The sequence below is a fragment of the Oncorhynchus masou genome, chromosome 28 (assembly GCF_036934945.1).
Source record: "Oncorhynchus masou masou isolate Uvic2021 chromosome 28, UVic_Omas_1.1, whole genome shotgun sequence".
In the NCBI taxonomy this organism is placed as follows: Eukaryota; Metazoa; Chordata; class Actinopteri; order Salmoniformes; family Salmonidae; genus Oncorhynchus; species Oncorhynchus masou.
The window spans coordinates 12,697,165-12,715,306 of record NC_088239.1 but is presented as its reverse complement, the minus strand read 5'-3'; the positions used below and the strand labels follow the sequence as shown (position 1 = coordinate 12,715,306).

Here is an 18,142-nt window from a genome sequence, read left to right as displayed (position 1 = left end):
ACAGTGACAGTGTACAGACTTAGTGAGCAAAGCCTTGCTATTGAGGAAGGCAGCCGTAGCCAGACCTGGCTCTCAAGAGAAGACAGGCTATATGCTCACTGCCCACAAAATGAGGTGGAAACTGAGCTGAACTTCCTCACCTCCTGCCCAATGTATGACCATATTAGATGGTCATACATGGTCAAAGCTTTGACTATGTACAGACTCAGTGAGCATAGCCTTGCTATTGAGAAAGGCTGCCTCCTGCCCAATGTATGACCATATTAGAGACACATATTTCCCTCAGATTACACAGATCCACAAAGAATTCAAAAACAAATCCAATTTTGATAAACTCCCATATCTACTGGGTGAAATACCACAGTGTTCCATCACAGCAGCAAGATTTGTGACCTGTTGCCACAAGAAAAGGGAAACCAGTGAAGAACACACACCATTGTAAATACAACCCATATTTATGTTTATTTATTTTCCCTTGTGTACTTTAACCATTTGTACATTGTTACAACACTGTATATATATATATATATATATATAAGACATTTGTAATGTCTTTATTGTTTTAAAACTTCTGTATGTGTAATGTTTACTGTTATTTTTTATTTCACTTTTGTATATTATCTACCTCACTTGCTTTGGCAATGTTAACACATGTTTCCCATGCCAATAAAGCCCCTTGAATTGAATTGAATTGAGAGAGAGAGAGACAGAGAGAGAGACAGAGAGGGGGAGACAGAGAGACAGACAAAGAGAGAGAGAGAGAGAGAGAGAGAGGGGGAGAGAGACAGAGAGGGGGAGACAGAGAGACATAAAGAGAAAGAGAGAGAGAGAGAGAGGGGGAGACAGAGAGCGAGAGAGAGAGAGAGAGAGAGAGAGAGAGAGAGAGAGAGGGGGAGAGAGAGAGAGAGAGAGAGAAAGACAGAGAGGGGAGAGAGAGACAGACAAAAAAGAGAGAGAGAGAGAGGGGGAGACAGCGAGACATACAGAGAGAGAGAGACAGACAGACAGACAGACAGACAGACAGACCCTCACTTGCTTTGGCAATGTTAACACATGTTTCCCATGCCAATAAAGCCCCTTGAATTGAATTGAATTGAGAGAGAGAGAGACAGAGAGAGAGACAGAGAGGGGGAGACATGCACATTGTAAAAACACTGTATATATATATAATATGACATTTGAAATGTCTTTATTGTTTTGAAACTTCTGTATGTGTGATGTCTACTGTTAATTTTTATTGTCTATTTCACTTTATATATTATATACCTTACTTGCTTTGGCAATGTTAACACATGTTTCCCATGCCAATAAAGCCCCTTGAATTGAATTGAATTGAATTGAATTGACAGACAGACAGACAGACAAAGATAGAGAGAGAGAGAGACCACCCAAAAACAAAGTCATTCCCAATGTATTCCACTCCAAAGATGGCACAAACAGAAAATGGCTGACATACAATGAAGTAACTCACTCCTTGTTTTGCTCAGTATGCCTTGCATTCTCAAAACCTTCAGCCAGTGATAGTGCCTTTGTCAAAGGAGGCATGCAGGCCTGGAAGATGCCCATCAGAGAGTACAGGAACATGAGAGAAGCAAGACCCATAGAGAAAGTGCAGAAGCCTTTTTCCTCAGAGCCGACAAAGCAGACATCTGTACCCTTCTGAGTGATGAGCTGATCAACGAGACCAGGTCAGAAAGAGGAGGCAGGTCATGGAACGTGTGATTGATGTTTTATTTTTTTTGCAAACAAGTTCTCATTTACAACTGCGACCTGGCCAAGATAAAGCAAAGCAGTGCGACAAAACAACAACAACACAGTTACACATGGATTAAACAAAAGTACAGTCTATAACGCAATAATAAAAATATTTATACAGTGTGTGCAAATGGAGTAAGGAGGTAAGGCAATAAATAGGCCATAGTAGCGAAGTAATAACAATTTAGCAAATTAACACTGGAGTGACAGATGTGCAGAGGATGATGTGCAAGTAGAAATACTGGGGAGCAAAAGAGCAAAAAAGTAAATAAAAACAAGATGGAGATGAGGTAGGTAGTTGGATGGGCTATTACAGATGGGCTGTGTACAGCTGCAGCGATCGGTAAGCTGCTCAGATAGCTGATGCTTAAAGTTAGAGGGAGATATGTCTCCAACTTCAGCGATTTTTGCAATTCATCATTGGCATCAGAGAACTGGATGGAAAGGTGGCCAAAGGAGGTGTTGGCTTTGGGGATGACCAGTGAGATATACCTGCTGGAGCGCGTGCTACGGGTGGGTGTTGCACGAGCTCCAACAGGTATATAGTACACAACTGTTTCCAAGCCTGCATGCCTCCTTTGACTCTTTGAGGAGTTTGTAGTTAAAGTTATTGGTAAATGTGAGCTACAGAGAAATACAGACACGAAGCTGCATATAACTTGGAAAACATGGCCGTCAATCATGGCATGTTTCTTAAGCTTATATTGTTGCTAAGCAAATATGTCTGCCTACAAGAGCATGTTAGTGGAGCATTGAGAAGAGCAAGAAGCAGATGGGAAGTAAAGGAAGAGGGTCCTTGGTAACTATGACATCCAAAACAACAGCAAATAAAGTCATTAAAGTCATCAGAATGTTGATTCAGCAGACAATTGCTGTTGAAGTGAGAAAGACAGGGATGTTCTCAATACAAATGGGCATAACACAGGATTTAACATCCAAAGACCAGTGTGCAGTAGTTCTGTGATATGTCACTGATGTTGTCCACGAGAGACTCATTGCGGTCAATAACTGTGAGTCATCGACTGGACAGTACTGTGTGGACCTTATGAAACAGACCCTTGAGAAGATGGACATAGATATCAATCAGTGTGTTGGTAATGCAAGTACCCATATGGTGTTACTCACATGTCCTCAACCTTGTGCTAACTGACACCACTGGGCTTGTTGTGGCAAGTCAATCCCTTTTCTCACTATTGAATGACATTGCAGTGTTCGTTCGAGATTCCTGCAAGCGCATGAAGCTATGAGAGGAAACCAGCGAGGACAGGAGCCCCAGACGGCTTGATGTAATTGGTGAAACACACTGGTGGGCCAAAGACCAGGCCAAGAAGAAAGCATTTGGAAGCTTTGCAAAACCTGACCGTGCACTTTACACGGATGTGGTCATCACTATGGAAAGAATTGAAAAGAATGTGACCATAAAACCTGCCACCCGAAGCAAGGCCCAAGGGTACTAGGATGTTCTCCTAAAGTATGAAACCAAACTTCCAGCTGAGGTTTTTCCTCAGGATTTTTGAGCAAGCGTCCCCTCTCTCTAAATACTTGCAGATAAGTGGCATGGATATCGTAACAGCACAGCACTTGGTGACGGCAGTAGACACCTTTGTTGAGTGAGCCAATGTCATTCTGGAAGAGCAGCACAGCTGTGATGCCGAAGCTCAGACCATTCGCCCAGAGAAGAGAACAAAAAAAAAGAAGAGAAAACCAGGTGAGTTGGCAGAAGACGAGCCCATTGCTAATGCAGACATGGATTACAAAATCAAGATCCACAATGTGGTACTGGACACGGTTGTAAAGTATTCACTGGCGTTATGCAGCAGATGCAGTGCTGTGTGGAGAAGTCTCCTGCATGAGGCCAAAGCATTTTCCGGAGATCAGAGAAAAGGACCTTCCAAAGACAGCCATGAAGGAGCTGGGATTTGATGAACATGCCACTGTTGAGGCATTGCAGGCTGAACTGATCAGCCTTGCACAACAGTGGGGAAGACTGAAACAGTCAGCATTGGAGGAGTACAACACCAGGGCCACCCCCGCCAGTGATGAATCATGGGAAGGCTTTGAGCATCCTGATGAAAGTGTGGAGTTGGTGAGCAGAAGTTGTTCCACATGTAAAAACTGCCCGATATGCTGCTATCTTCTCCTCTCAGAAGAATCTGCTCACAGATGCGTATCACATCATTGGTTTGGGCTACAAGTTCCTCCTCACCCTATCCATCACTCAGGTGGCTTGTGAGAGGATCTTCTCCACCCTGAGATTTGTGAAGAACCACCTAAGAACCTCCCTCACTCAAGAGAAACTTGAAGGGTTCATTTTGATGGTAACAGAGAAGGAGATTCTTAGGCGACTTGACAAAGATGACATCATTGACAAGATGTCAGAGAGCAGTGAGTTACTGTGCCACCTACTGATTTACTAGTGGTAACGACTTACTAGTTACTTCGAAGTAGCTATGCTATGACTCTTCCTTAACAGGCTGACAAGGGTGAAAGACAATTTGCTGTGAGTTAAAGCTTTTGTACAGAACAGATGTTTTTTGGACTTTCTTATTATACTTGCAGTTATGTAGCCAATGTTCAATTTCATTGACTGAGTGTATAGATGTGTTTATTGCTGTGCTGTTGGCTTTATGGACACCAGTGAGGGAACATTGTAATCTACATTTCTTTTGTAGAGGAGTGTTTTTTGTATTATACTTCCATTGTTGTAGCTTTATGTTCAAGTTCGGTGAATGTGTAGTTTTTTGATACTTTTGATACGCTGGAATATAAATCATTTGAACATTTGAGATAACTGTATATCTCTTTCTCTTTTTAAAAAGTGTAGGCTAATGGTTTTGTGTGTCTAGCCTTGTATATTTGTATGTGTTAGGATTGGTGTATTCCTAGTGAGTTTTTGAGGGTGCACCCATAGCCATAGCATACCTAGCAAAACTCACTGTTCAGATAGGCTACTTGTTGGTCAGTCCCAAATGTTTGTATTTTGTAATGTGGATAACTTTCTTCCCAGATGAACATAGTGGCCAAATGTATAACTAATTTGGTACCCGTTACATTAACAAATAGGGTTAGCCTACAAAATTAGATGTCTGGTGGTTTGCGTGAACAGGGTGGCCTGGGATGGAGTCAAATTCCTGGCCTGAATTATAGTTTCAGTCCGCCCCTGGTCTGATGAGTCCAAATTTGAGATTTTTGGTTCCAATCGCAGTGTCTGTGAGACACAGAGTAGGTGAACGTATGATCTCCGTATGTATGGTTCCCAAGGTGAAGCATGGAAGAGGAAGTGTGATGGAATGGGGGTGCTTTGCTGGTGACACTGTCTGTGATTTATTCAGAATTCAAGGCACACTTAACCAGCATGGCTACCACAGAATTCAGAAGCGATACGCCATCCCATTTGGTTTGGGCTTAGTGGGATTATCATTTGTTTTTCAACAGGACAATGACCCAACACACCTCCAGCCTGTGTAAGGGCTATTTGACCAAGAAGGAGAGTGATGGAGTACTGCATCAGATGACCTGGCCTCCACAATCACCCAACCTCAACCCAATTGAGATGGTTTGGGATGAGTTGAACCACAGAGTGAAGGAAAAGCAGCCAACAAGTGTTCAGCATATGTGGGAACTCCTTCAAGACTGTTGGAAAAACATTCCAGGTGAAGCTGATTGAGAGAATGCCAAGAGTGTGCAAAGCTGTCATCAAGGCCCACTATGTCAACTCCTGCACCGTATGTATCCAATCCAAATCTCCCTGGCGCGCTCCAGCAGGGAAACTACTTCCCCTTCCTGTGCCTAAGCGGCCTTGGTCACATCTGTCCATAGACTTTGTAAATGATCTCTCCCTTTTTGATGGCTTTACAACCTCCGCCCACGCGAGGCTCCAGCGCACTGTCCATCCTGGTGACCGCGTCTGGCTCTCCACCAGGAAACTCCTGCTCCGCCTACCCTGCCGGAAGCTGAGCCCCCGTTTTGTGGGACCCTTCAAGGTCTTCTGAAGGGTTAATAAGGTAATTTACCATATACAATTCCCCACCAACTACCAGATCTCAACCTCTTTTCATGTTTCTCTCCTCAGGCCAGAAGCAAATGTGAAATAAGTGCACTCAGGCCTGAGCTTCCAGAAGGTCAAAGGTAATTACTTGAAGGAGCAGTTATCTCTCTGTGGGTCTAACCCCAAGAAGTTCTGGAAAATGGTTAAAGACCTGGAGAATAAACCCTCCTCCTCACACCTGCCCATGTCCCTTAATTTTGATGATATGGTTGAGTTGAGTTAATTTTATTTTTACAGGGACAGTGTACATTAATCAACGTTTCAGTAAAAGTGCCGGTTTTAGCCAGCCGGCTAATTTTCAACCGCAGTCCCTGGGCAGGTTATTAAAAACAATTACAATATAGACAATAGCAACATAGGACAAGCAAGACATAGCATACAGACAGAGCAACATAGGACAAGCAAGACATAGCATACAGACAGAGCAACATACAACAAGCAAGACATAACATACAGACAGAGCAACATAGGACAAGCAAGATGTAGCATACAGACAGAGCAACATAGGACAAGCAAGACATAGCATACAGACAGAGCAACATACAACAAGCAAGACATAGCATACAGACAGAGCAACATAGGACAAGCAAGACATAGCATACAGACAGAGCAACATACAACAAGCAAGACATAGCATACAGACAGAGCAACATAGGACAAGCAAGATGTAGCATACAGACAGAGCAACATACAACAAGCAAGACATAGCATACAGACAGAGCAACATAGGACAAGCAAGACATAGCATACAGACAGAGCAACATAGGACAAGCAAGACATAGCATACAGACAGAGCAACATAGGACAAGCAAGACATAGCATACAGACAGAGCAACATAGGACAAGCAAGACATAGCATACAGACAGAGCAACATAGGACAAGCAAGACATAGCATACAGACAGAGCAACATAGGACAAGCAAGATGTAGCATACAGACAGAGCAACATAGAACAAAAAGCAGCAAGACAAAATTCATAAAAGCGACAAAGTGTTTCCACACCTCACAAGATACAGACAACAGACAACATGGAAAGCAGCAACACAGCTAGGGACCATGTTCACAAATCTGATTGACCTTTAGCCATGTCTTCAAGCCTTTTGTGAAAGTGTGATATGTGGTGCAGTTATGTGTGTCTGATGACAGTGTATTCCAGACATGGGAAGCTCTCACAGAGAATGCAGATTTACTAAAGGTGCTTTTCCTCAAGTGAACTATACAGTCACCTCTCATGGCAGACCTTGTGGATCTGCTGCCATATGTTTGGGTTTTCTGTTGAGTGGAGGGGGAGCCAGGCCATTTAGGATCTTGAATACAAGACATGCATTGGTGTATTGCACAAGATTTTCCCAGCTCAGGAGCTCATGCTTTCTGAGGATGTAACAGTGATGATGGCTATTGGGCTTCCTATCAAGCACTTTGAGAGCCTGTTTGTAGACAGACTGAATAGGTCTTAATGTTGTACAGCAAGCTTGTGCCCAACTAGTCAAGCAGTATGTTAAGTGGGGGAGTATCATAGATTTGAAGTACAGTTTTGCTACCTCTGTAGTCAAACAATTTCGTATAAATCTGAAAATAGCTAGGTTGAATTTGGTTATTTGAATGAACTTTTTCACATGCTTTTTAAAAGAAAGGTTGGAATCAAGTATGATGCCAAGGTACTTAAAATCAGATACCACCTGGAGCTTCTCCCCTGACACATAGACATCTGTCTCAGTAGCATCTGTTGCCCTCTTTGTGAAGAACATGCAGAACGTTTTTTACACATTGAGATGCAAACACGAGTCACTGAGCCACTTTGTAACCTGGACCATTACAGTAGTGAGTTCTTGTGCAGCTTGTTGTTTGCTCTTTGCACATATATCACTGTGTTATCTGCATACATCAAACTGTAATCACTAACCTCCCATGGACAAAGGTTTTGAAAGTTCCCTTTTCAAGTATTGAGAGCAAGAATATGCTGTTTCTGAGTGGTGTGCCAGAATGTTGGTCAGAACTGAACTGCAAAGAGACCCCTGTCCACTTTGGCATATGAACACACTCTTCTGTATATAGCATATCATTTTAGTTCAACCTTTGTTGTTTTTGTTGTTGCCTAAAATCCATTTGGAAATAAATCCAGATTGTGAAATACATAATTGTGTATGAATTCTGTTTTGAAAATACAAACTGGGCGAGATGGTGAGTTTGGCCTCTGTTGTGTCCTTCAGTCTTAAAATGGCAGCTCTGCAGTTCCAGATGGAGTTATGTGTGTGTGTGTGTGTGTGTGTGTGTGTGTGTGTGTGCGTGCATGAGCGTGTGCATGTGTGTGTGTGTGTGTGTGTGTGTGTGCATGAGCGTGTGCGTGTGCGTGTGCATGTGCGTGTGTGTGTGTGTGTGTGTGTGACAAGGAAAGGGGCATTATTCCCTGTGGTATTAGTCTGCTGTACATCTTACTAGGAAGGGAACTCAGCCATTCCTTCTACCTCACTGACTGCCACCAGCCCAGAACAGAGTAGGACAACCAGGAGTCATGGAAACCAGGAGTCATGGAAACCAGGAGTCATGGAAACCAGGAGTCGTGGAATCCAGGAGTCATGGAAACCAGGAGTCATGGAAACCAGGAGACATGGAAACCAGGAGTCGTGGAAACCAGGAGTCGTGGAAACCAGGAGTCATGGAAACCAGGAGTGGTGGAGAACCAGGAGTCATGGAAACCAGGAGGATTGGCAACCAAAGCAGTGACCAGGAGTAAGGAATACTATACTGCACTAAAGTCTTGTTCAGGAAGGCACAACATTGTGAATGTTGTAGATAGAAATGTCTTGTATAGAGCTGACATGAATCCCTATTATTCTACAGAGGAGCATGCCTGTTATAAATAACATATTTACATCTTAAGCAAAAGGTACCCATTGAACATGTTACAGAAACCAAACCAGACTAAAATGTGTGAAAACCCTGTCTGGCAACAATAGACCTCTTTCATGACTGTGTCCTGGTGAAAAACAGTCTTCTAGTTCCCTCTAGTGGACACACAGCGCAACTACAATATATCTGTACAGCTCCTGTTGCTGCTCTCTGAATAGGCCTACATTTACATTTACATTTACATTTAAGTCATTTAGCAGACGCTCTTATCCAGAGCGACTTACAAATTGGTGAATTCACCTTCTGACATCATTCTCTGCCAGGGCCAAGCAGACCTCTGTCAAATACACGTATGCGATGCCTGTACTCACCAAATACCTTCCCCAGGAACAATGTCTTGACCAGGTTGAGCTGTGTGTCTGATGCCTCTGGGAGAGAGTAGGTGACCGGGGGGTAGTGGTCCAACTGGAGACGAAGAGAGCATGAGGGAGAGAGAGAAGATCATGATGCAAACCACTGAACCATTTCCATAGTCAATCATCAACATCGTTGTGGATCTTTGTACAAACGGGCCTTCTCATATCCATGAAGCATCAAGCCATTGTAAATCCCTCAAGTCCTGTGACAATTAGAGAGGCTTTTGTCTCCCTCTTGTGGTTAGAAATGGACATGTCTGAAGTCATCATAGACTATGATTGGACGGCGGAGAGAAGGTGTGTGTGTGTGTGTGCATACCTGTATGGTGATAGTCCTGTTGATTCTGGACATGTTGATAGTGTGTGGCTGTCCGTTGGCTAGGTTACGCTGGTCCACGTCTATGGTGAACGGCTCCTTGAGACCGCCCAGGTTATACCGCACCTGGAGAGTTCCTACACACACACACACACACACACACACACACACACACACACACACACACACACACACACACACACACACACACACACACACACACACACACACACACACACACACACACACACACCGAGAGACCTTACATAATTCATCTGCAACATACCTGAGAGGCAGAGCCCACGTGTCTGTGTGTGTGTGTTGATAAGTGTGTCTGTATGTGTCAGTGTCTCACCATTCTGCCGTAGCACCAGAGCCAGGTAGTCTTGTGTCTGTATGTGTTAGTGTCTCACCATTCTGTCGTAGCACCAGAGCCAGGTAGTCTTGTGTCTGTATGTGTTAGTGTCTCACCATTCTGTCGTAGCACCAGAGCCAGGTAGTCTTGTGTCTTGGAGCTGACGTACAGCAGTATAGCTGGTGTGTTGGACGTACTGAAGCTAAACGCTACTGCTTCTCCTGTCAGATTCACTTCCTGTGCTGTCAAAGGTTGTGCAAGGAACCTTGCGTCCTGATTGGCTGCCGCTGCCTCTGACAGGAAGTTGTATCTCACCAGAGTGCCCGCCTCAAAGAAGCCCCCCACATCTTAGAGAGAGGAGAGAACACATACACGCAGAAGGTCAACTGGTGGGGGCTTTACCATGAAACGCTTGCTTACAAGACCTTCCCAACAAAGCAGAGTTTAAAATAGTAACATAACAGGAATAAAATAAAATACACAAAAATGGAGCTATACAGCCAATGACATTGAGGAGTATACCACATATTTTATTTGATTTTTTATTTCACCTTTATTTAACCAGGTAGGCTAGTTGAGAACAAGTTCTCATTTGCAACTGCGACCTGGCCAAGATAAGGTAGAAATTCGACACATATAACAACACAGAGTTACACATGAAGTAAAACAAACATACATTAATAATACAGTAGAATAAAAGAAAACAAAAAGTCTATATACAGTGAGTGTAAATGAGGTAAGTTAAGGCAATAAATAGGCCACGGTGGTGAAGTCATTACAATACAGCAATTAAACACTGGAATGGTACATGGGGATGAGGTAGGCAGATAGATGGGCTGTTTACAGATGGGCTATGTACAGGCGCAGTGATCTGTGAGCTGCTCTGACAGCTGGTGACATCAGTCACTGGCTTCATCAATACGTGCATCGATGACATCGTCCCCTCCCGTACGTACATGGAAGCCATGGATTACAGGCAACATCCGCACTGAGCTAAAGGCTAGAGCTGCTGTTTTAAAGGACCGGGACACTAATCCAGACGCCTATAAGAAATCCTGCCACGCCCTCTGACAAACCATCAAACAGGCAAAGTGACAATACAGGACAAAGATCGAATCCTACTGCAACGGCTCGTCGGAGGTGGCAGGGCTTGTGAACTATCACAGATTACAAAGGGAAACCCAGCAGAGAGCTGCCCAGTGACGCAAGCCTACCAGACGAGCAAAATACCTTTTCTACGCGCTTCGAGTCTAGCAACACTGAACTATGCATGAGAGCACTAACTGTTCTGGACGACTGTGTGACCACGCCCTCCGTAGCGGATGTGAGCAAGACCTTTAAACAGGTTCACATTCACAAGGCCGCAGGGGCCAGACGGATTATCAGGTCACGTACTCAGAACATGAGCTGACCAGCTGGCAAGTGTCTTCACTGACATCTCCTTGACCCAGTCTGTAATTTCCAGCACACCACCATAGTCCCTGTGCCCAAGAACGCCAAAGTAACCTGCCTAAATGACTATCGCCCTGTAGCACTCACATCTGTACACATGAAATGTTTTGAAAGGCTGGTCATGGCTCACATCAACACCATCATCCAGGACATCCTGGATCCACTCTAGTTTGCGTACCGCCCCAACAGATCCACAGATGATGCAATATATACTGCACTCCACACTGCCCTTTCCCACCTGGACAAAAGGAACAATTCGTGAGAATGCTGTTCATTGACTACAGCTCAGTGTTCAACACCATTGTGCCCTCCAAGCTCATCACTCAGCTAAGGACCCTGGGACTAAACACCTCTCTCTGCAACTGGATCCTGGACTTCCTGATGGGCCGCCCCCAGGTGGTAAGTGTAGACAACAATACATCCGCCATGGGGGACCCTCAGGGATGTGTGTTAAGTCACCTCCGGTCCTCCCTGTTCACCCATGACTGTGTGGCCACGCACGATTCCAACATCATCATTAAGTTTGCAGACGAAACAACGGCTGTAGGCCTGATCACCGACGACAATAAGACAACCTACATGGAGGAGGTCAGAGACCTGGACGTGTGGTGCCAGGACAGCAAACTCTCCCTCAGTGTCAGCAAGACAAAGGAGCTGATCATGGACTACAGGAAAAGGAAGGCCGACCACGCCTCCATCCCATCGAAGGTGCTGTTGTCGAGCAGGTCGAGAGCTTCAAGTTCCCCTTTGTCCATTCACACATATCAGCACAGTCATGAAAAGGGCACGACAACACCTCCTCCCCCTTAGGAGGCTGAAAAGATTCGGCATGGCCCTCAGAACCTCAACATGATTCTACAGCTGCACCACTGAGCGCATCTTGACTGGCTGTATCACCGCTTGGTATAGTAAGTGCTTGGCATCCGACCACAACGTGCAACAGAGGGTAGTGCTTACGGCCCAGTACATCACTGTGGCCAAGCTCCCTGCCGTCCAGCATCTCTATACCAGGCGGTGTCAGAGGAAGGCCTTAACAATTGTCAAAGACTCCAGCCACCCAAGTCATAGACTGTTCTCTCTGCTACTGCACAGCAAACCTGAACTGATGTGCCAAGTCTGGAACCAACAGGACCCTGAACAGCTTCTACCACCAAGCTATAAGACTGCTAAATAGTTAGTTAAATAATTAACCAAGAGCTACCTGGAGTACTGTATCTATATTGACCCCTTTTGACACATACGCAGCTGTTGCTGTTTATTATCTACCCTGTTGCCTAGTTACTTTATCCCTAGCTATATGTACAGATCTACCTCAATTACTTTGTAACCCTGCACATCGACTCAGTAGTGGTACACCACATATATAGCCAAGTTATCATTGACTCAGTAGTGGTACAGCACGTATATAGCCAAGTTATCATTGACTCAGTAGTGGTACAGCACATATATAGCCAAGTTATCATTGACTCAGTAGTGGTACAGCACATATATAGCCAAGTTATCATTGACTCAGTAGTGGTACACCACGTATATAGCCAAGTTATCATTGACTCAGTAGTGGTACACCACGTATATAGCCAAGTTATCATTGACTCAGTAGTGGTACAGCACGTATATAGCCAAGTTATCATTGACTCAGTAGTGGTACAGCACATATATAGCCAAGTTATCATTGACTCAGTAGTGGTACAGCACATATATAGCCATGTTATCATTGACTCAGTAGTGGTACAGCACATATATAGCCACGTTATCATTGACTCAGTAGTGGTACACCACGTATATAGCCAAGTTATCATTGACTCAGTAGTGGTACACCACGTATATAGCCAAGTTATCATTGACTCAGTAGTGGTACAGCACATATATAGCCATGTTATCATTGACTCAGTAGTGGTACACCACGTATATAGCCAAGTTATCATTGACTCAGTAGTGGTACACCACGTATATAGCCAAGTTATCATTGACTCAGTAGTGGTACAGCACATATATAGCCATGTTATCATTGACTCAGTAGTGGTACACCACGTATATAGCCAAGTTATCATTGACTCAGTAGTGGTACAGCACATATATAGCCATGTTATCATTGACTCAGTAGTGGTACACCACGTATATAGCCAAGTTATCATTGACTCAGTAGTGGTACACCACGTATATAGCCACGTTATCATTGACTCAGTAGTGGTACCCTGTGTATATAGCCAAGTTATCATTGACTCAGTACTGGTACCCTGTGTATATAGCCAAGTTATCATTGACTCAGTAGTGGTATACCACGTATATAGCCACGTTATCATTGACTCAGTAGTGGTACACCACGTATATAGCCAAGTTATCATTGACTCAGTAGTGGTACATCACGTATATAGCCAAGTTATCATTACTCATTGTGTATTTATTCCTTGTGTTATTATTTCTCTACTGTTTCAAAAATCTTTCTCTCACTGCATTGTTGGGAAGGGCCCGTAAGAAGTCTATACCTATTGTTTACAAAGCATGTGACAAATACAATTTGATATACAGGGAGTAGAAGTACCAGATCCATGTGCAGAGATATGAGGTATTTGAGGTAGATATGTACATGAAGGCAGAGTAAAGTCACTAGGCATCAGGATAGATAACAATAAGGTATTTGAGGTAGATATGTACATGAAGGCAGGGTAAAGTGACTAGTCATCAGGATAGATAATAATAAGGTATTTGAGGTAGATATGTACATGAAGGCAGGGTAAAGTGACTAGGCATCAGGATAGATAATAATAAGGTATTTGAGGTAGATATGTACATGAAGGCAGAGGTAGATATCTACATGTAATGTAATGTATGTGTGTTTGTGTTGTGTCGGTATGTGTGTGTATGTTGTGTGTGTGTGTGTGCGTACTGTATGTAGTGAATGTGTGTGGGTTTTGTGTGGGAGTGTCAATGTAGTGTGTGTGAGTGTGTGTACACTGAGTCTACAAAACATTAAGAGCACCTTCCTAATATTGGGTTGTACCACCTTTTGCCCTCAGAACAGCCTCAATTCATCAGGGCATGGACTCTACAAGGTGTCGAAAGCGTTCCACCACAATGCTGGCCCATGTTGACTCCAATACCTCCCACAGTTGTGTCAAGTTGGCTGGATGTCCTTTGGGTGGTGGACCATTCTTGCTGCACAAGGGAAACTCCTTCTTTAACCCGTCTCCTCCCCTTCATCCACACTGATTGAAGTGGATTCAACAAGTGACATCAATAAGGGATCATAGCCTTCACCTGGATTCACCTGGTCAGTCTGTGACATGGAAAGAACATGTTTTGTATATTCAGTGTATATGGTGTGGATATAAAGTCTGGTGAGTGTATGTAGGGTCAATGCAGATAGTGTTGCAGATAGTTTGGGTACCATTCATTTACTTTTTAGCAGTCTTATGGCTTGGGGAAGAAGCTGTCTCGGCCCTAGTGCACTGGGCTGTCCGCACCACCCTGTCTAGCGCTTTGCGGTCCAGGGCGGTGCATTTCCATACCAAGCGGTGTCAAGATGCTCTCGATGGTGCAGCTGCAGGACTTGTTGAGGATCCTAGGGCCCATGCCAAATCTTTCAGCCTCCTGAGGGGGAAGAGGCGCCGCTGTGCCCTCTTCACGACTGTGTTGGTGTGTGTGGACCATGTTAAGTCCTCAGCAATGTGGATGCCAAGGAACTTGAAGCTCTCTTCCTTCTTCCTCCTATAGTCCACGATCAGCTCCTTGGTCTTATTGACATTGAGGGAGAGGTTGCTATGTCTGTAACTAGAGGCAGCAGAGATGCTGATGAGATTGAACATCACCCTCTGTTGTAAGTGGTGTGTGTGTGTGTGTGTGTGTGTGTTGTTCATTACGGAGTCATAGTTGTCTGTCTGTGACCCCATGGAATGGCAGTACAGTAGCAGCAGAATGAAACAGCCCTGATAATAATATTCTACCTCAGGAACCAGGTGTAAATAGGGATATAATGGAAATATGCTTTCGCAATTATGACTGATAACAATATTCTTATTCATATTATGACTGCACTCATATGCCACAGACAGGAGAACAGAGGGAGCAGGGGGAGAGGATCCTCTGGAGTATCTGAAGGGCATAACACACACACTCACGTGTAGATAAATAAACACACACACTCATGCACACACTAGTTTCCATTACATTCAATACCTCATTTTCAGTTCGCACACACACACACAACACTGGGGAGGTCCTTTCATGTCAGCTACTTTGCATATTCCTGTTTTATGTTTTCTATTCCCACATGCTGCCATCTGACACATGCTCCCAGTGTCGTCACCCCCGACTGGCGTAAAACACAGGAAAACAAGCTTAAAGTTTAGGAAACAAATTAATTCATGTGTCAACTTTCTTGCTATGAAGTCTCACTGCGACTGAGAGAAACCAACTCTTACTCCTGAGTAAATGTTGCTGTTCCTCCGTAAACAAAGGCTGCTGGTTACACCGGCCAATAGCCTAGCAGTAATTTCAGGGTTCAGCGATTAGCTCTCACCTTTGGTGCAGAAGGGTCCGTCGTATGCCGTGGCAGTGCAGTCACAGGAGTAGCCATTATATTTCTCCACACACTTTCCTCCGTTCCTGCAGTACATCCCATAACTGGTACAATGACCCTGACAGCCTGGCTTTACACCTGGAGTTACCTAGAGAGAGAGAAAGGGATAGAGATGGAGAGAGAGGGATGGAGAGAGAGGGATGGAGAGAGAGGGATGGAGAGAGAGAGAGATGGAGAGAGAGGGATGGAGATGGAGAGAGAGGGGTGGAGAGAGAGGGATGGAGATGGAGAGAGATGGAGAGATGGAGAGAGAGAGATGGAAAGAGAGATGGAGAGCGGGATGGAGATGGAGAGATGGAAAGAGAGATGAGAGAGAGAGATAGAGATGGAGAGAGAGGAATGGAGATGAGAGAGAGATGGAAAGAGAGATGGAGAGAGAGGGATGGAGATGGAGAGAGATGGAAATGGAGAGAGATGGCGAGAAAGAGATGGAGAGAGAGAACGGGAGAGAGAGATATATTGAGAGAGAGATGGAGAGAGAGGGATGGGGAGAGAGATGGAGAGAGATAGGGAGAGAGAGATGGAAATGGAGAGAGAGAGATGGAGAGAGAGAGATGGAAATGGATAGAGATGGAGAGAGAGAGATGGAAATGGGGAGAGAGAAGGAGGAGAGATGGAGAGAGATGGAAATGGGGAGAGAGTAGGAGGAGAGATGGAGAGAGAGATGGAAATGGAGAGAGTAGGAGGAGAGATGGAGAGAGAGATGGAAATGGAGAGAGCAATAGGGAGAGAGAGAGAGATGGAGAGAGAGAGACAGAGAGATTGATAGGGAGAGGGAGATGGAAATGGAGAGAGGGAGGGAGAGAGAGAGATGGAAATGGAGAGAGAGATAGGGAGAGAGAGAGAGATGGAAATGGAGAGAGAGATATGGAGAGAGAGAGAGATAGGGAGAGTTTGACTTTTCTCTTCATTTGCGTTAGTAAAGAGAACAATTTGATGTATTTTTAGGAAATCAATCAACCAATCGTCACCTTGGCCCTCTCTTCAAGGTCAAGGGTCACACCATTCATCCTGAGGGAGCGAATGCATCCCAGAAAACCCCTCTGACCCCCTGCTGCACCTAGAGACAGCAAGAGAGAGAAGAGAGAGAACATAGAGAGAGAGAACAAAGAGAGATAAGATGAATTTTGTGCTAGGAATAGAGATAATTTCCCTCGAGATTGAGCTTGGGGCATATATGACTGTTGATGGTCGCAGTGACTTAACAGGCCAGAGGAGAGGCGCTCCAGCCCTATTTAACCTCACCGTGGCACTTAATGTATATATTAGTGCAGCTGATTGGCTGGAGATGTCACACACCCATTTAGCCAGATCGACATCAGGCAGACATTGTGGCCCTCCAGGACTGTAGTTGCCCACCACTCAAGTCGTGTGCCAGTGTGTGTTAATGTGTGTGTGTGTGTTAATGTGTGTGTGTGTGGTGCACTCCTGGCCTCATTCTGGCTGCCTCCATAGGTAAATGACTCTGTAATGATGTACTAATGAACTAGCATATTATATTCATTAGGACAGCACTATCTAGAGGGAGACCCCCACTTTCATACACCCCACCCCCCCACACACACACACACCCTCACACACAATATCCAGTAGAATACCTTCCCTCTCTGAGCCACACAGTGTATACCAAGGCCAGGAGAGACATTAGCAAGCATGGTCACAGGCCAGAAGACCTACCAGTGGCCCTGCATGAAATGGAAAAGACTGCATGGACATAAACTGAAAGTCATCAACTATAGCTATGTATATTATACATCTGTTTCTATACTGACAAACATATACATGCAACATGCAACAATTTCATAGATTTTACTGAGTTACAGTTCATAGACAGAAGTCACTCAATTGAAATAAATTCATTAGGCCCTAATCTATGGATTTCACATGACTTGGGACCAGGCCCACCCACTGGGGAGCCAGGCCCAGCCAATCAGAATGAGTTTTTCCTCACAAAAGGGCTTTGTTACAGACAGACATACTCCTCAGTTTCATCAGCTGTCTGGGTGACAGATTCTCTAAAACGATGTTGGAGGTGGCTTATGGTAGAGAAATTCTCATTCAATTCTCTGCCAACAGCTCTGGTGGACATTCCTGCAGTCAGCATGCCAATTGCAGGCTCCCTAAACTTGAGACATCTGTGGCATTGTGTTGTGTGATAATACTGCACACTTTAGAGTGTCTTTTTATTGTACTCAGCACAAGGCGCACCTGTGTAATTATCATGCTTTTTAAAATCAGTTTCTTGATATGCCACACCTGTCAGGTGGATGGATTATCTTGGCAAAGGAGAAATGCTCACTAAAAGGGATGTAAACAAATTTGTGCCCAAAATTTGAGAGAAATAAGCTTTATGTGCATATGGAACATTTCT

At 44.4% G+C, this 18,142-nt stretch overlaps 1 pseudogene; it reads right to left on the bottom strand.

Moving 5' to 3' along the window:
- The window catches only part of LOC135516944 (contactin-associated protein-like 2), a 173,485-nt pseudogene that overhangs the window by 20,294 nt on the left and 135,049 nt on the right, over positions 1-18,142 (bottom strand).